Here is a 20,781-nt window from a genome sequence, read left to right as displayed (position 1 = left end):
GTGGAACAGCTAGTACCATTGATCATGACATGCATTTTGGATTAACCGGCCCAGCCCGTTCAGCCAACCAACTTTCAGTTGCCATACCTTGTTGTCCCGAAATTCCACAACCTGATTTCTTCACCCAAACCTTAACCTTGTTTATCCTGCGGTGCCCTGAAAGGTTTTCACCCACAGACCTCTCTCATTTGTTCATCTCTCAACTCACTTTCGTCCTAAGGTGCCCGTGAGGGTTTTCACCAATAAGCTCTCTCATTTTTCTTTTCTCTCAACTCCCGTCGCCTTACAGTGCCCGTGAGGGTTTTCACCAATAAGACTCTCTCATTATTATTATTTTTCCTGCTTGGACCGGAGTGTTGCCCCTGACACAAATCACCTCTACTTGCTTGACTTGGCATCTCTCGAAGACTGATCATAAGGTCTTTCTTTGAACCGTAACGTGGGCTTTTGGATAGGGTTAGAAAGAAAGGGTATCAAGGCTCAAAACAGTTCAACATGGGTTCAAAAATTACAACTTTCGGAATCAGATTTCTTACAACAACCACAACTTCTGCCCCAGTTTCTTGCTTGGGGACTTTTGGATCTTATTTTGATGGGACCGAACCGTGAGGCTGCCTACGTATCCTTAAAAGGAATCAAGTCGAACGTAGTTCATGTCATAGAAATTGCTTTGTTGCTGTAATTTTTCCTTTCTTTTTCTTCCACTTTCTCTTCTTTTCTTTTCTTTCTTCCTTTTCTCTTTTTGTTGTTTTTTTTCTTTTTCTTCTTCTTTTTTCTTTTGTTTTTTTTTCTCTTTATTTTTCTTTTCTTTGCTTGTCTTTCACGCTTGTGTTTCTGATCTCTGCTACTGATTCCGAAAGAGGGGTATGAAAGAAAATAAATAAGGCTCAAAGGGGTAACAAAGGATAAAGTGTTTAGATAGCAGAACAAAATGCCTTCGTCATTCCACTCTTCAAAACATGCCAAGTACAAACAAACACAATTTAACCAAAGAAAATCATACGTAGTATCTCTTGATCGCATCGGAATTGATGGCCATTTCTACACACTTGCCTTCTATGTCTGATAAATACAAAGCACCATTTGACAACACTCTAGTTACGATGAACGACCCTTGCCAGTTTGGGGCGAACTTGCCTTCGGCCTCAGCCTAATGTGGAAGGATACGTCTCAACACTTGCTGACCCACTTCAAACTTCCGTGGATGCACCTTCTTATTATATGCTCTTGCCATTCTCTGTTGATACAATTGGCCATGACACTGCTGCCAATCTTTTCTCATCGATCAAACTCAATTGCTCAGGCGGGTTCTAACTCACTCATCATCATCAATTTCGGCTTCAGCGACAATCCAGAGGGATGGGATTTCAACTTTTCAGAATTAGCTTGGCTTTTAAAACTGGGCCGAAGCCTCCTCATGCATGTGATGTCATTGAAACCAGCACAAAAAGAATTGTACAAAAAGAAAACAAAAATAAAAACTATCAGGAGTGATGAAAAAGGGAAAGTGCATTTCATTGAAAACAAAGGATAACAGGGATTGTTCATCAAACAAGAGAAAAGTAAAAATCTAGGTCACAACCCTGGGATGACCCAAATAGAGAGGAAAACAAAGAAAACTACCGAAACTCCCTCTGAGCAGGGAAAGGAGCGGCTTCCCAATTGCTAAGCTTCACATTCGGCCTGACAAAATGCACCTCTTCATCACCAGAACCTTCCCTAATTTCTACCGTGTTCACTTCATCAAACAGACTTTGAACCCTCTTAAATCAATTCCTCATCAAAGACAACCACAGGCTTTGGAACTACTGACACCGGACGCTTCACTGCCCCTGACTTGACAAAAGTCCTGAAAAGGTGTGGGATAGGCCTAAAGAGCGGCCATGCTTTCTTTTCCAACTTTGTAGCCTTCTTCACATCATCCCCTGTAGGCTTGAACCCCAGACCAAATGTACCCAGATTTTTACGTAGAGATACTGGCTGCACGATACCTTGCAAAGATGCGCCCAGACCTTTACCCGGCACAAAACCATACTTCAACATCTCATTAGCTACCATGCAGACCGAAGGTGATAGCCTCGGCCTTAGAATGCATTTTCCTTCAGAAACCTTTTCGACAGACATCTTTTCGGAAGTTTGATAAGCTAAAGGTCCTTTATCATCTCCGGCCTCAATAAACGGAACAGACGAATCTTCATAAAGGGATAAATCCTCCTCACCACGCACAACTATTTCTTGTTTGTCCCACTCAAATTTCACCATTTGATGTAGAGATGATGGCACTGCCTTAGCCACATGTATCCAAGGCCTACCCAATAACAAATTATAAGAAGCAACCACGTCTAGCACTTGAAATTTCATGCTGAAACTAACTGGCCCTATCACCAATTCAAGCATTATATCTCCAACAGAACCTTTTCCTTCCTTATCAAAACCTCGAACACCGACATTGTTCATGTGGATTCTTTTGGTGTCGATCTTCAACTTTTGCAAAGTGGACAGAGGGCAAATATTCGCACTGGACCCATTATCAACCAATACCCTGGTGACAAAATAATTTTCGCACTTTACCGTGATACAAAGAGCTCGATTGTGTTCCGTACCCTCTATAGGGAGCTCATCGTCTGCAAAAGTGGTCCTATTTGCTTTGAAGATCCTGCTAGCGATCTTTTCTAATTGATTCACTGTGATCTTATCAGGAACATGTGCCTCGTTCAGAATCTTCATCATGGCCTCGCGGTGTTCATCCGAATGTGCCAACAAAGATAACAGGGAAATATTAGCTGGAGTTTCCCTTAATTGTTCAACAATGGAATAGTCTTGCACTTTCATCTTTCTCAAGAACTTTTCGGCCTCCTCCTCGGTCACCGGTTTCTTCACGGGCATTTGGCTACCCTTGAAGAGCTTGGCCTTCCTTAATTCTTTGAAGGTAAGACATCCTCCAAAATGAGTCGGTCCGCCGATCTCAACAAAATTCTTCCTCCACTTCTTTTCCCTTGTGTCTCATTATTGCTCGTTTGTAGTTCCCCGGGACATCCTTTGTCTCAACCGCTGGCAACTGAGTCACTGTATGAATCATCGAAAAGTTGCGTATTATATGAATCCCAAATGTTAATTATTACTCATGGCCACTGGGGCAACTGCAAGTGAAAACAAGATTCAGTTAATCAATAATCAACTTCACAAAAAAAATTTAACTATTAAGATCAGAAGTTTCATAGAACAAGAGAAAACAAAGCACATTGTCATTGATTAGGAGGTGTTTCTACAAAATAGACTTCAAAAAGAAAGAAAAACAAACATCCAACCATGAGCAAAAACAGAGAAAAGTCCCGAATCTGGGTCACTGAGGGGGTTTCTAGACTGGTTCAAAGAGAGAAACTGGAAAGCCTAGGGCTTGGAGGAACTGGAGGGTTGGGATTTAAGAAGGTTGAGCATTTTTTGGAGCATCCCTTCACTCTTTTCCTTTTCCTTTGCTAGCTCAGCTTTAAGGCCATTTCTCTCACTTTCTAGTTCAGCAATGCGAGCCTAGAGCCTAGCAATTTCTACATCTTTTGCTCCACACTCTTGAACCAATGCCCTAACTTTGCTGTTCACAGGAGTCTTCAGAGATGAACCAGGTTCAACTGGGGTTACACTTAGCAGATAATCACAGGCCTGCAGAGTTTTGATACCAAAATGCTCTTTGCTGGAGGCCATCTCCCACTTTTTCAATGGAACATTCAACTTGTCCAAGACAGTTGTCAGTATAAACCCATAAGGAGTGGCATGGGCCTTGGAGCCATTGATGACTTTATCCAGCAACTTGACAATGAAAGCAGGCCAGTTAATCCGCTCTCCTCTCACAAGACACTCCAAAAGGACGAAGTCCATATAATTTGCAGTATGCCTTCTCTCCTGTCTGGGCAGCAAACATTTGTNTTTTTGGGGAATGAATGCACCTAAGCAGTTAACCGTTTCTATTATGCATTTGATCGGTTGCTTGCGTCATCCCGGCTTTCCTTATTTCCGTTTGCAACTTCCCTTTTCTCTTTTTTTCCTTCTTCTTTTTCTTCTTTACATTCTTTCCTTTGCCCTCTCTTTGTTTTTATTCTCTCATTTTTCTCTCTTATTTTGCCATTGTTTTCTCCTCACGGTTTCTTATTTCCTTTTCTCTCTTGTTTTTCCTCTCTTTTCTTTTCCCTTTTTTTTTCTTTTTTTTTCTTTTTTTTTATCACTCTTTTTCTTTCTCTTGGTTATGGTCGAATCCTATGGAGATTGCCTACGTATCATGACCCCGCATGAATCAGACCGAGCGTAGTTCTGGGTGATAAAAATAAATAATAAAATATTTTGGGATTCTCAAGTAAAAATAAAATGTTTTGATTACAACGACTCATCCTACCAAATTTTTACCATAAAAACCAACAGGCTCAAAAGGAAACTAACAGGAGAAAAATCAAGACTCATTTTTGACTCAAAAAGTTATCACTATTTTTTCAAAATTTTCATAAAAATATCCGGCTTTGCTAATACGGCCTGTCAGCACCTCGAGGAAGAAGATTTTAAGGCTGTGTTCGCTAACCGGCCAAAAATTTAGAAATGACCAAAGGTGGTTTTTCTTGCAAAAATAGCCTTCCGGCGCCCTATTAGTGACATTCGGCTATTTTTGACAAGAATGGTATCACCTTACTTATTTACCATAAAATTTTGTTCTTTTTGGGCTAGTTTTGCAAAAGGGAAGTTGGACCCGATGAGGTTTGCCTACGTATCTCACGCCCTGTGAGAGTCAAACTGGCGTAGTTCGGGAAAATAAAACAAAACCAACTATTTTTGAAAACAAAACCTTTTCCTTTTTTTTTTCATTTTTCTCAAAAATTCGGCAGAGTTTCAATACCATTTGGACATTGGTTTTTCTTTCAAAACGGGTGATTAACTCACTTAACCCTTACACTGCTATTTTCTTTTTCAAACTCTCCCCTTTTACTCAAACAGCCGGTCAGCATGCAAATCCGAATCAAATAAATGCACAAGTAGAATGCATCAGGATGGTCTGTTGCTTTGGGTACACCTGTCCTAGACGGACCCAACCCCTGTGTTGAGTCCCCTAAGTCAAATGCATATGATGCAGATAAGCGTTCCTACTAGGGATCCGGCATGAAGCTGAGTTATTCTAGGTTTAAAACCTGGGTTTATTTGTTCTAGACCTGGCTTACCCGAGCGGACAACTCGAGCCGAGGGGGGCTGCGTACCGGTAACCAAAAGATCCTCCGGCTTTGCAACTTGTCCGAACCTCGTTCTATTTAGGATATGACACTAACAGAAAGAAGTCACGACCAGCGTGCACACTTCAGGAGAGAGAAGAGAGGGGTTTCGTAGCAGTTTATATATACAGTTCAGATAATATCAAAGCGGTAAAAAGCAATATTTTGCACATTAGTCCAAAACATGTAATAAAATCAGATAATAAATAAAGCCAAATACAATAATTATTCCAAGCTCGAATTCTGAACCCTGAACCAAAAGTTCTGGGTTTGTCCCCAGCAGTGTCGCCAGAGCTGTCACACCTCCTTTTTTCCTACACCCCCGTAAAGGGTAGTATAAGGGGAGTTTTTCCAATTAAAGGACAATCGAAACAGTATTATTTTTCGTTATTATTTTTTTAAGTTTATAGTCGCCACTTGGGAGATTTATGGTGTCCTAAGTCACCGGTTTAAATCCCGAATCGAGGAAAGGGTTGACTCAGTATTACAGTCTGCGAACCAGAAATTCGGGTAAGGAATTCTGTTAACCCGGGAGAAGGTGTTAGGCACTCCCGAGTTCCGTGGTTCTAGCACGGTCGCTCAACTATTATAATTGGCCTATTATCTGATTTTAAAACACTTTTGAACCTACGTGCCTTTTTAACTTTATACCCGCTTTTAATTAATTAATCAAAGGAAGATTGCAACGTCATTTAAAATATGTTTCGAACCGCGTGACATAAATGCATCCGCAGTCCATAACACATTTTATCTAACGTTGAGATTGGGATTTGGGTCACATAAATGTGCACCCGAGTTTAAGAAGGTACATTATTAAATAACGCGCCTAAAAGCAACCACGCGTTTGTAACTTTGCGAGGGCCATAGAAATTCGCTAAATGGCACGCCTCGTACTCTAAGGATTAGATCAAAATTAATTAAGCGAGGGCCATAGAAATTCGCTAAATGGCACGCCTCGTACTCTAAGGATTAGATCAAAATTAATTAAGCGAGGGCCATGCAATTGTCATTTTGTTCGGCACGGCGCACCTCAATTTATTTTAAAGGGTACTAAATTCAAAGGGCCATAACTATTTGTGTTATTTAATATGGCACACCTCTTCTAATTAATGGGCTTGATTTGCTATAGCTAAATGCGATTGAAAGTTTTACTTGAAATAACTAATGGATCACATGAGGAAAGACTAATTATTTTAAGCAAAGGAACCAGCCCAGCACAAAACGGACCAAGGGCCCAACTGGTAAACCCTAGTTCGAGCAACCATTGATGCAGGCTTAATACGTGAAGATACTGGGCTCCAGGTGAAGCCTAGTCCAGCGACCAAGTTGTTGAAAAGGAAAACCAACACAACTGGGCCAAAATCTGGTAGCCCAATATACTGTGGCTAGAGAACTGGCGATTTTAAATGGTTTGTGCCAGACCTCAATAGTAGGCCCAATTCAAGAACATTATAGCTGAAAGACAAGGGCCCAGGATCAAGCCCTTGGAGGAACCAATTTTAACAGGGCAAACATGCTGATCCACGAAATTTAAACACAAAATCAAAACTCAATTTTGACACTGAATAATATGCAACCTTAAACTAAAAAAACTCGAATTCACCTTAAATACCAAACAGGGGAGCAAAACTTAACAACTCCTGAGAAAATAACCATTAAACAGTCGTGACTAACAACTACTAAGCTATTGCAACAATTACTAGCGTTAAATTGACAACCATTTCAAACCATTTTTAAGTTCAAACATATTCACATGATAATCATTGAATCACTCACAACCTGACAATCACTAAAACACTAACTGAATGAAACACTCGCACTTAAGTGATTAATTAAGTATCCCAAAGGATTTAAACAAACACCCAAGGCCAAAACCTTACTGATCTACAGCAATAACCCAACCCAAAATTTAATTTCCAGGACAGTAAAGCAAAAGAATAAATCTGAACAACTGAAATTTATGATTTAACCATTATTACAAACTCAAATTCACTCTTACTTTCAGGCATAAGTTCATAACACCCTGAACATACATGAATTCATTCCCAGATCCATAATACAGCACACTTAGCATCATTAAACAGTCCTACTCATACATACCATAATAATAATTGAAACTTCACAATTCACAATTATCCAAAAACTTCACAATTCACAGCACAGTCCAACTTATACATACCATAATAATAAATTAGGTCATTATACTAATTGAAACACTTTTAGGGCCGAACATTACAAGCATAAATGAGGTTAGACCATAGTAATAAGATTCATCATGAATTTCATCATTCTTATTCACAAATGTCCATGGAGTTTTGGAGAATACCTGGTACAGCAAATAAATAAGGAAAATCTGAGGTTAAGAAGGATCAAACAGCAGTAACCCAGCAACAGCAATTCCAGCAATAAAAACCCAGAAAATCAACTTAAAACCCAATGAGAAATTAACCCTCGACCAGCTTGTATCAAAACTTCCAACAATCAATCCATTTTGAATATCAGGACAGGAATTTTGTTTTTCAGAAATAAAATGAATCACTCAAGTTTTCAATGGAACAGTAGAACTCTCTTTTTTTGTATTTTTTTTCCGGAATTCTATTTTTCTGATCCTCTTAGGTCTGCCTTGAAAGGCAAGGAGAAGATTCCTTTATAGGCAAGAGAATAGGGCAACCAAACAGATTTCAGTTTTGCAATTAGGCCCCATTTCAATTTTTATTTTAGCTTAACTACCCTTAGTTAAAAGTCTGAAATTCAAGCTTCCTAGAAGCTTCCCTATTCAGTTATTGATAGATTTCCTTAACCAATTACCCATATTACCATTAGCTACTCGGAATTTACATTCATGAAAATCCCTCTGGGCCAAAACAACTGGGCTTCTTTGAACTGGGTCGTAGATGACCCAATAGGCCCGAGGCTGATCTCAAACCAGTCAACATGAGCATTTGAAGCTCAAGTTCTGACCCAAACCATGCCCAAACTAATTGACAGTATAAGAAGTAAGCAATTTGATCATTTGAATATTAACTCGACACTTATGGATCACACTGGGTAAGAAAATGAAGACAAAAAGGATCAATAAAAAAAATAAAAAAAACAGAGTTAATTCTATGTCCGTTTGACACAATTAAACGAAATTACTAACAAGCTCTTACTGACTAAATTTTATTAACTGGTTAAAGAGACAAAGAAACGAAAAACAGGAAGAACGAGAAAGAAAATAAAGGAGACGAGGAAAAGAAGAAAACAAAGAAAAGAGAAGAAGTGAACAGAAATACCTAAACTAGGTAAACGGATGGTTGGCTTGGCGGACTTCCGGCACTCTCCGATTTGAACCGAAATTGGTATTAATCGGATGTTCTTGTTGAGAACAAACGATTAATACAAGTTTCAAGCTAAATCACTCTTGGACAGTTGAAGAATTGGGAGACCTTTCTTTTGTTTTTTTTTTAGATCTAACACTGGCCGGATTTGGTGAGGATTTTGGGAGATGTGATGGTGGATTTAAGATGAGGGGGAAACGAGGATTATATGGTCAAGATTTGGTTGAGTTTGGAGACTCGCCGCCGCCGTGGGGCGATTTCCAGCGGCGGCTGGTGGTGGCGGACGGTGTAAGAGACAAGGTGACATAACAGGGGTCTTAGGTTTAATGGTCGTTTGCACATTTTTATGCAAGATGAGGGAAATAATTGAGGCCATCGGATGAGATACAATAAAGGGCCAGGATTGATTTTGCACCCACGAACTCTAAACGACGTAGTACTCTCCTCAAACTACGTCGTTTCATGTGCCTCAAGGTCTGGGGGCCTGGACCGGGTATTTGGGTGGGACTGGGCTGGATCGGGTTTCGGGGGAGGAGAATCGTTTGGGCTTATGGACTTTAAATTGATTTGGCCCAAGTATGACTTAACACTCTTTTGTTTTGCTTTTCTTTTTACTTCTTTTTCTAATTTTTTCAAATTAACATTAAAATGACCTAAATTAATTTCTAGAACCTAATTAACTAAAAAAAACACTAATTAAACCTAAATGATAATTATCACAATTACTTAAAAATAAATTAAAAGAGAACTACTCAAGGATAAAAGTTAAAATTAAAAGCAAATTGAACTATTTTTGTGATTTTCCCTTTTTATAAAATAACTTTATTAATTAATCCTAAAGCATTAAATTAAATCCTAAAGGCAAATGCACCTATTTTTTTGTATTTTTATTTAATTAAAATGCACAGACAAATGCAACCACTTGACAGAAAATGCCACAAAATTGCAAATAATGGAAAAATTATTTTGTTTTGAATTTATGGGAGTAATTCATATAGGGCAAAAATCACGTGCTCACAAGCCTCATGCAAGTCGCAATATATGGGGAGGCAAGGATTAGCCTCATGCAGATAGGGAGGCAAGGATTAGCCTCATGCAAGTAGGGAGGCAAGGATTAGCCTCATGCAGGTGGAGAGGCAAGGATTAGCCTCATATGGAGGCTAGGATTAGCCTCATGCAAGTGGGGAGGCAAGGATTAGCCTCATGCAGGATATGGGGAGGCAAGCATTAGCCTCATGCAGATAGAGAGGCAAGGATTAGCCTCATGCAACTGTGGAGGCAAGGATTAGCCTCATGCAAGATATGGAGAGGAAAGGATTAGCCTCATGCAGATAGGGAGCAAAGGATTAGCCTCATGCAAGTTGGGAGGCAAGGATTAGCCTCATGCAGGTGTGGAGGCAAGGATTAGCCTCATGCAAGTGGGGAGGCAAGGATTAGCCTCATGCAAATAGGGAGTCAAGGATTAGCCTCATGCAGATATGGAGGCATGGATTAGCCTCATGCAAGTATGTGGGACAGGGCTTAGTCCCATGCAAAGAACGAGTAGCAATAAGAGCAGCATATGTATTAGCTGGAGATATATTCGGTGTTTGATGGCCTAATTGACAGTGATCTTGTTACGTGTATATATTTGCGGACACTATTGCTACGTCAGATGTGCCTGCGTTCAAAGACAAATTGTAAGTTTTGTGGGGGAAGGTTGGTTCGTGCTTCTGCCTGCTGGCCTTGCTTTGCTCCGCTCTGTAGGCCTTCTTTCGAGTTTCCCTGGGTATCACCTGACTGCTACGGAAATAGAGTTTTCGAAAATATACAATTATTGATTAAAAAAATAGAGTTATTTAGAAACATATTGAAATATCAAGTAATTTAGATGAACTAGTGACTGTAACACATTTCAGAGACACTGCAACTTTCTTATGTTAGAATTTTGAGGGTCCTCCTCAAAATTCTGCCCCAGTTTCTGATCTTGGGGGAAATGGAAATTTTATTATGATATGACCGAACCCATAAGGCTGCCTATGTATCCCCTCTTAAACGGGAATCAGGTCAAGCGTAGTTCAATTACATCAGATGAGGAAATGTAAATAGTCTAAGCATAGTATCTTTTGACTGCGTCTGAATTGATTTGTTTTGGCCAAATTTCTCCGTCCATTTCTGCAAGTATGATTGCTCCTCCTGTCAGTACCCTATCAACCATGGAAGGACCTTGCCAGTTGGGAGAGAATTTTCCTTTGGCTTCATCTTGATGTGGGAAGATTTTCTTCAGCACCAACTGTCCTGGTGCAAATTGTCTTGGTTTGACCCTTTTGTTGAAAGCTCTGGACATTCTGTTCTGATAAAGCTGACCGTGACATACTGCATTCATCCTTTTCCCGTCTATAAGGGCCAATTGTTTATAACGGCTCCTTATCCATTCTGCGTCGCTGAGTTCGGCTTCTTGTATGATTCTCAAGGAAGGAATCTCTACCTCGGCCGTGATGACAACTTCGGTACCATAAACCAGCATGTAGGGAGTTGCCCCGGTTGATGTGCAAACCATGGTTCGGTATCCCAACGAGCAAAAGGTAGTTTCTCGTGCCATTGTTTGTGATTTTCTACCGTCTTCCTTAGTATCTTTTTGATGTTTTTGTTGGCGGCTTCCACGGATTCATTCATCTGAGGTATATAGGTTGTGGAATTCCTGTGCTTGATTTTGAAAGTTTTGCACATGGCTTTCATCAGATCGCTGTTGAGGTTGGCAGCATTATCTGTGACAATGGACTCGGGAACTCCAAATCGGCAAATAATACGGTCTTTGACAAAGTCTGTGACGACTTTCTTGGTTACAGCTTTGTAAGATGCAGCCTCTACCCATTTTGTGAAGTAATCAATGGCTACCAGAATAAACCTGTGTCCGTTTGAAGCGGTGGGCTCAATCGGACCGATGACATCCATTCCCCAGGCGGCGAATGGCCAAGACGAGCTTGTTGCTTGAGCTCATTTGGCGGCACTTTTATCATATCAGCATGCACTTGACATTGGTAGCATTTGCGGACATACTGGACGCAGTCGGTCTCTATAGTCATCCAAAAGTAACCGGCCCTGAGTATCTTCTTGGCCAAGACAAAACCATTCATATGCGGGCCACAGGTCCCGGCATGTATCTCCTCAAGTAGTTTAGAAGCTTCCTTCTCGTCGACGCATCTTAGCAATTCTAAATCAGGAGTTCTTCTGTACAAATTTCCTCCGCTGTGGAAGAAGTGATTGGACAATCTCTGAAGAGTACGTTTCTGAGTGTGGTTTCCATGCTCCGGATATTCTCCTTTCGCCAAATACTCCTTGATGTCATGGAACCAAGGTTTTCCATCTGTCTCCTCCTTGACGTGAGCACAGTAAGCCGGTTGATTATGGATTCTTACTGGGATGGGATCAATGAAATTCTTGTCCGGATGTTGTATCATAGATGACAAGGTGGCCAATGCATCGGCAAACTCATTTGGAATTCTGGGCACATGTCGGAATTTTATCTTCGTGAACCTCTTTCTTAATTCTTGCACATGGTGCAGATATGGCGATATCTTGGAATTCTTGGTGGCCCACTCTCCTTGTACCTGGTGCACAAGAAAATCTAAATCACCAATTACCAACAACTCCTGAATATTCATGTCGATTGCCATGTTGAGTCCTAGTATGCAGGCCTCATACTCCGCCGTGTTGTTAGTGTAGGGAAATTTGAGTTTAGCAGATACCGGATAATGTTGACCTGTTTCTGATAACAAAACTGCTCCAATACCCACTCCTTTGAAATTTGCAGCTCCGTCAAAGAACATCCTCCAACCGTCGTATGCTTCAGTAATGTCCTCTCCTATGAATGACACCTCTTCATCAGGAAAATACGGTTTCAAAGGTTCTTATTCTCCTACCACCGGATTCTCAGCGAGATGATCTGCCAATGCTTGTCCTTTGACCGCCTTTTGAGTTACGTAGATGATATCGAACTCACTCAACAGTATCTGCCATTTGGCCAACTTTCCGGTCGGCATGGGTTTCTGAAATATATACTTCAGAGGGTCCATCCTGGATATGAGGTATGTGGTATAGGCACAGAAGTAATGCCTCAATTTCTGAGCTTACCAGGTTAAAGCACAGCAGGTGCGTTCCAGCAGAGAGTATCGTGCTTCGTAAGGTGTGAACTTCTTACTCAAGTAGTATATGGCTTGCTCATTTCTCCCTGTCTCATCATGTTGTCCCAGAACGCATCCGAAGGCTCCATCTAATACAGATAGATAGAATAGCAAAGGCCGTCTCGGCTTTGGCGGGACCAAAACCGGTGGTGTGGACAGGTACTCCTTGATTTTGTCAAAAGCTTTCTGACAATCCTCGGTCGAGCGTGTCTCGGCATCTTTCCTCAACATTTTGAAGATGGGTTCACATATGACTGTGGACTGTGCTATGAAGCGGCTGATATAATTGAGACTCCCTAGGAAGCTCATCACGTCCTTTTTGCTCCTAGGCGGCTGTAACTCCTGAATAGCCTTGACTTTAGACGGATCTAGCTCTATCCCTCAACGGCTGATAATGAATCCCAATAACTTTCCCGCGGGAACCCCGAATGCACACTTTGTAGGGTTCAGTTTCAAGTTGTACGTCCTTAGTCTGTCGAAGATCTTTCTCAAGTCTGCTATATGGTCTACGGCCCTCTTGGATTTGATAATAACGTCGTCCACATACACCTCTATCTCCTTGTGTATCATATCATGGAAAATGGTTGTCATGGCTCTCATGTAGGTAGCCCCAGCATTCTCTAGACTGAACGGCATCATCTTGTAGCAGTATACCCCCTATGGTGTAATAAAGGGTGTTTTCTCCGCGTCCTCTTTGTCCATCCAGATCTGGTGATAACCCAGGAAGCAATCTACAAAGGATTGGAGTTCATTCTTGGCGCAATTATCTATCAGGATGTGTACGTTTGGCAGTGGAAAGTCGTCCTTGGGACTTGCTTTGTTTAAATCCCGATAGTCAACACATACTTTGACTTTCCCATCTTTCTTTGGAACTGGCACAATGTTGGCTAACTGGGTTAGGTACTCAACCACCTTGAGAACTTTGGCTTTGATTTTCTTGGTAACTTCCTCCTTGATTTTAAGGCTCATGTCTGGTTTGAACTTTCTGAGTTTCTACTTCACTGGCGGACACATTAGATCGGTAGGTAACTTGTGAGCCACTATGGACGTGCTCAAACCGGTCATGTCATCATAGGACCATGCAAAAATGTCCTCATACTCTTTTAAGAAACGAATGTACTCTTCCTTCTCTGTTGGTGATAAGTGAATGCTGATGCGAGTCTCCTTGACGGTCTCGGCGTCGCCCAAGTTTACTGCTTCGGTTTCGTCCAGATTGGACTTAGGCTTATTCTCAAAGTTTTCCACCTCCCTGACAACTTCCTCCGGTATCTCGTCTTCTTCATCTGAATCACTGTTCTCATGTTGCGTTGCCTCATTACATTTCACAGTCACCGGTTCATCAGGAAAAGTAATAATAACGTTGTAGAAAGAAAAAGTGTAGAAAATAGTAGTGAATAATAAAGAGCAAGTGCATTTGATTAAAACTGAACAATATCCAGACAAATAGAGCTCGATGAATCGAGCATTTATTTTGAAACAAGCAAGTCTTTAGAACAAAGTTGCTGAAAATTTTAAATGCCTAGAGTGGCTGCAAAAATAAAATCTGCCAAGCTACCCAGGGACTCGCCGGGCCCGGGATGGTGTGGCGGTCCAGTTCTTGAGAACAACTCCCTTCTCCATGGTCTGAATAGTGAGGCCTTCTTCCTCCTCCTCCTCCTCAATTATTGCACTGCAGTCCATATCTTCGTCCTCCAAGAACAGATTCCTCAACCCAGCTAATGCTTCTTCTTCTGCAGTTCACCATATTGTGTCGGCTTGGTAAAAAGCTTGATCTAGACGTGGCACTGGCTGCTCGAGAGGGTAGTACGGTCCACGCCATGGAGGCGACCAATCGTTATAATCTTGCCATGTGTATTGATATCTGAGCCCAAAGGTAGTACCATGACCCTTCAGCCATATCGGTTTAGTGATACCTTGGAGATTCTTCCCAAGCCCTTTGTCGGGTTCATACCAAGACCATGCCAGTATGCTCTCTATTTTACTGCTCCACCATTTATCTTTCTTGACGACATTGACACGTTCAATGTGATGATAGGTTTCCCCTCCTAGCCTTCTTCCATTTCCAATAACCGGGATGGTTTGACTAGTGTAAATGGGGTTACTCCCATCTCCGTGAATGATCACCTCCTGATGATTCCACTCGAATTTCACGGATTGATGTAGTGTGGATGCCACAGCCCCATCGGCATAGATCCATGGTCGGCCTAACAGAAGATTGTATGAGGCCGGTATGTCGAGCACCTGAAACTCGACGTCAAACCAAGTTGGCCCCATCTGCAAGAACAGGTTAATCTCCTCGATCGTGGCCCTTTGAGACCCATCGAAAGCTTTCACATTCATGCTTTATGCCCGTATTTCAAGAAAACCTTTGTCCAATCTTTTCAGAGTGTCTAACGGACAAATATTGAGGCTTGAACCTCCGTCAACCAAGACCCTGGCAATGAAGTAGTCTTCACATCGCACTGTAATGTGCAATGCCTTATTGTGATTCAGACCCTCAGGTGGCAACTCATCCTCGTGGAAAGTGATTCTGTGACTTTCCAACACCTGTCCTACCATATTAGATGTTTCTACGCTGGTGATATTATTGGGCACATAAGCTTCGTTCAACACTTTCATTAAAGCGCTCTTGTGTGCTTCTGAATTTTGTAACAATGACAGGATGGATATCTGAGCTGGGGTTTTGTCCAAATGAGCAATGATGGAATACTCCCTTGCTTGTACTTTCCTCTAAAGGTCATCTGGCCCTGTTTCAATGACAGGCTGCTTGGCAGTAGCATCCTTACTTGGCCCTCCCAGGTGCTCAGGTGTATAAATTCTCCCGGTCCTGGTCATTCCTTGTGCGGCATCGGATTCCTCCATCTTTGCCTTTCCTTTTCGCCTAGCTTCGGCAACATAATCCCAAGGTATTGATTTTGAGTGGAAAGGAGGTGTGGTTGATACTGTCACTGTGAAAGGTGTGGCCACTTCCACTCTAAACGGAGAAGGGGTGGCCGTAGGCGGAGCTACCTCTACCTCAAACGGAGCAGGTGTAGCTACCTCAACCTCGATTGGTGATTGAGTTTGTACCACAATAGGAGTAAGTGTGATTGAGGGTTTAAAGTCATCACCTTCCCGAATAAGCCCAATCGACCCCTCAGGGTCCCACTCTTCGTTAGTCTCTATCACATGTATTCCACCACCTCTATGATTAGGGAGAGGGTTGTTGCAAACATTGGGTGTGGCCTCCTTTGCCTGTATAACCTTGTTGTCAATCAGCGTCTGGATCTTGTCTTTCAATGCTCGGCACTCGTCAGTGGTGTGCCCCTTCATACCGGAATGGTACGCACAAGTTTTGTTAGGATTGACCCATTGGGATGGATTCTCTAGTGCCATAGTGGGAACAGGAATGACGTAACCTGCCGCTTTCAACCTTTCATACAGCTGGTCAATGGGTTCAGCGATGGTGGTGTATTGTCTGAGTGGCTTGCGGTCGAAATTGGGTCTCGGTCTTCGATAATTTTGGCAAGCCGGAGGCGATTGGAAATGAGGTGGTTGGGAGTTATAGGTATGATAGACAGTGGCTGGTTGGGAGTATCTAGGAGATGATGGTTGATATGTAGGTGGTGGTGCTTGGTATGTGGATGGAGGTGTTTGATATGTGGGTGGAGGTGTTCGATAGGTAAGTGGAGATTTTGGGCCTTGAGCCACCATTACTGCCCCAACGTCTTTCTTCTTTGATATGCCGCCTGATTGCAATGCTTTATTTTTGGCCTGTAATGCCTCAAATTTCATTACCATCCCGCTTTTGATGCCTTCCTCAATTCTTTCCCCAAGTTTAGTGATGTCGGAAAATTTATGGTTTTCAATAACCCTCAACCTTTCGTAATATTGTGGGTCCTATGCTCTGACGAAGAACTTGTTCATCTGTTCTTCGTCCAAAGATGGCCTGACCTTGGCCGCTTCCGACCTCCAGCAGGTAGCATACTCGCGGAAAGTCTCAGTGCACTTCTTCTTAAGATTCTGGATGTAGAAAACATCGGGTGCATTTTCTGTGTTGAACCTGAATCGGTCCATGAAATCTGATGCCATACCTACCCAATTGGACCATTTCTTGGGATCCTGGCTGATGTACCAGGACAAAGCATCACCAGTAAGACTCCTCATGAAGAGTTTCATCCGTATCTTTTGTCCTTTTCGACCCCGACAAGCTTGTCGCAATAGGTCCTTAGATGAACACTAGGATCGCCTGTACCGTCAAATATCTCGAACTTAGGAGGTTTGTACCCCTCCGGTATTTCCACATCTAGCTGTATGCATAGGTCTTCATAATTCAAACCTTCTATCCCCTTGCCGCCTTCGACACCTTAAACCCGACTTGTCAGTTTCTTGAGTTCTTCAACCATGTTTTTAATGAGCAGGTCCTTCTCTGAGGATTCTAGTGCATAGGAAGTTGGTTGAGTAGAGTGAGGTATGGTCTCCACATATATGGGGTTGTTTTGATGAGTGCCAGGGACTTGGGTGTAATGATGGTCATTGGTTGAGTTTTGAGGATCGGGAATGGGTTGTGGTGTGTTTTGGGGAGTGTGGTATGTGGCGGTTGGTGGGTACTGGATTGATTGGTGGTGGTGTTGTGGTAGAGTTGGTATTGGTAAGGGATTGAGATTTTGAGGTGGGGTTGTGTGTTGATGTGGTGCAAGAGGGTTTTGTGGATGTTGGTTTGGTGTGTTTTGGGGAGGTGCCGGGTTCTTTGTGTTCTGTTGATTGATGTCGGGGACATTCAGGGTGACTGATAAGTTTGCCAAGTTGCGAACCTGCTCAAGCTCTCCTTGTAGCTCCAGTATCTTTTGCTCCAATCTCAAGACTAGATCATTTGGTGCCGGAGTACTCCGACCGTCTGAAGTTTCTGCGTTCTCAACATTCTCCTTTCTAATACCACTTAAGTCGTCCATTTTTATTTTTCCTTTGCCTTTTGTATTGCTTGGAGGAGGAGGAGGTGGAGGGCCTCTCGATCTGGTATGATACGCTGATGATGCCAGTATGAGTGAACCAACCTTAGGGAATGGGAATAATCAAAATAAAGGAAAAAACAAAAAAGGTAACAAGTTATTAAGGATTTTGAAGTGTTGAAGTATTTAAACACATATTGCGAGAATGTAAATTCGCTTCCTAATTTGGGAGCCTCGTCGTGCTCGAGGTAGGCCTAGCGACAAATAGATTTGGAGAACTTTAGATGCCAACCAATGCCTCATTTCATAATATGAAAAATAGATGAATCCCAAAATGATACTAAGACAGTAGAAAAATAAGTCACTACTGGCACTTGGCCTTATTACATTTTAGGAAAGCAAATAAATCTAGCCTATTTGGTCCCAGAAGGACCTTCCCTAGACTCGATTGTCTTGACTCCATCGTACAGGTCCCCCAGCTCGCGCAGACCCAGCAGCAACTAGGCTCTAGCCAGATGTCCTCCTTCAGTTCCTTCAGCGTTCTGGCAATCCTCAATCCTCTTTATGACTTTACCTTCCAGCTCCACTATTCCTCGCTCCAGATATTCCAACTTCCTATTGGAAGTGACTGCCATTTCTTTCCATTCTTCGATCAACCTCACATTCCTCTCATGTATTTCTCGGTGCTCATTCTCAGAGTCGTGGACCCTCTTGCGCAGCCTGTTGTATTTGATTTGAGCTTCAGCTTCTTCGTCTATGATTCTATTCCCTCGACCGGCTTTAGATTGTCTTCTAACCACGCCGGGTAGAGAGGTTCGCACCCTGCATGATACCTGTCAGGCTCAATGGTGTTCTTTTCCACAGTGATTTTGCAGTGCCACATGTGCTGGGCTTGGGACTTGTAAGGGACGTCGTCGTCTTGGATGTCTGCTCTGAAATGACTCATCTTGGCAACCCTTGGTACAACCTGTTTCTTGCTTGGTTGCCTCATAACTCGGATAGGGACATAAGGGTATATCCCTCTCAACCCAATCAGCACCAGGTGTGGAGCGTCCCTGGATCTGATGATGAATTCATCTGTTGGGAACCACTCAAAAGTCCATTGCACTTGCTCCTCGGTCAGATTGTCGAAGAACTCCACCCACTCTTTGGCACTTTCCGGCTGAGCAAACCTATCCGGAATGTAGGTCATCCGCTTAGGGTGATGGAAGGCAATATGGTCATTCCAAGCCCTTCGTGGAAATTCTTGGCGATACTGGCCCCTTTGAAGATGTTCTAATAACCACAACTGCAGCAATAGGTTACAACCTCGAAATGCTTGACCCCTCTTTGACAGCGCTCCAGAGCCCTGTAGATGTCGGCTATGATCATGGGGACTTTGGTGTATGTCTGTCCATTGATCCCTTCCATCAAAGTCTTGGCGACCATGGCTAACCTAGTGTGGATTCTTTCCCTTTTCATTGGGAATACTATCAAGCCCAAGAAGCACACAATGAACACAAACACTCTGCGGTGGATGTGTCCCAGAGAAGTGAGAGAGAGCTCGTCATGGAAGGTCCTGTATGACTTGCTATAGCCATACCTCTCGTACAAATATTCGAAGGGTATGTAAGATTCCTTCAGGCATCCCAAGTCAGCATTTTTCTTCAGCCCCATCATCTTAAAAAACCCTTTACCAGTACGGTTCTCTGGCACCAATAACTCGGGGCTATCCCAAGTCAATCCCGCAAGCCCTACAATTTCTTCTAGAAGTGGTGTCATTTCTATGTCGCCAAAACGGAACACAGCCCTTTCACTATCCCAGAACAAAGTGGCAGCCTCGATCAACCTATTGTTTGGCTCAATGTCTAGTAGAGAAGGTAAGTTGCCCAAGTACTTTCTTACGTGTTTCTTGTCACTTAAGGAAAGGTCCTCCCCCCAATCTAGTAGCAATGGTGGAATGTTGCTAACCATACCGAATCTGGGGACCTCATGCCTCATTTTTCTGCAAAACAAAAGGGTTAGTCCCTTGTCCCCCACCAAACTCGACTATTTATACATTCATGATTAGCATATTGGCATTTAGTTCTCCAAATTAATGCACAGAACGTGGTTGTGTCCGTTGGAATTATGGAAACCCCGGTGGACTTTTGGATAAGGCTTGTCTTAAAGGATTATTATGTGGACAACATATTAATCTGGCTAGGTTTGACCATGATGCATGCACAATTTTAATCAGAGTAAGGTTACTTTGGGGGTCTAGACTGGTACCCTCAAGCGGACAACTTGAAGGGGAAAGGCACGGAACAATCGACTGTACCGCTGATCGACTAGTTTTACCGCAAATAAGCCTTTCCGAATTTAAGGGTAATAAATTGGAAAAGCGCAGCCACTCATCAAGCGTTGCCATAGGATTTTGATATGCACGAGTGGAATATGATGTGGAGTATATGCAAGAATAATAGCATGTTGTCAAGTATTTGCACGTAAGAGAATAATAAATGCAGTATTTAAATAATTGAAAGACGGTTACAGAAGAAAACAAAGAGACAAGTCAGTTTCAGGAAAATAAAGAAATCATAAATGCTTAAAAAACAGTTAAATTCAAGCAAAGGAAAAGGGTACGTGGGATAGAGCATGCTTAAACTGATTCATAAAAATAAATTCGTTATGGTAAGAGCCTGAATATCCCCAGCAGAGTCGCCATGCTGTCGCGCCTCCTTTTTTCCTCCTCGCAGAGAACGTCCGGGTTTCGACATTTCATGGGGGAATAACTCTTTTCCTTTTGGGAATTGGGTATTTGAAGAGTCGCCACCTAACGAATTATGGTGCTTTAGGGCACCTTGAGCAATTCACTCATGGACTAGTTTGCATTACCAGAGATTTAGGGTAAGGGCTCGAAATAACCTTGAGGGGAAGGTGTTAGGCACCCCTCGCGGTCCACAACGGTGGTTCCCGGCCGAACTTATACTCATGTGAATTAGTCATTTTAACAGATAAACAGTTTTACCACGTACTTGCAAGTAAAGACATGTTTTGACATTCTAAGCACATGTATGATTCAAGTAATGAAACAAGGGAAAAGGTTTGAACAAGTTTCACATATATAAAGAAAAGTAAATTCATTTAAACAACGAGAGTAGGAAAA

Source organism: Nicotiana attenuata, unplaced genomic scaffold, assembly GCF_001879085.1.
Source record: "Nicotiana attenuata strain UT unplaced genomic scaffold, NIATTr2, whole genome shotgun sequence".
Lineage (NCBI taxonomy): Eukaryota > Viridiplantae > Streptophyta > Magnoliopsida > Solanales > Solanaceae > Nicotiana > Nicotiana attenuata.
This window is presented reverse-complemented; position numbering follows the sequence as displayed.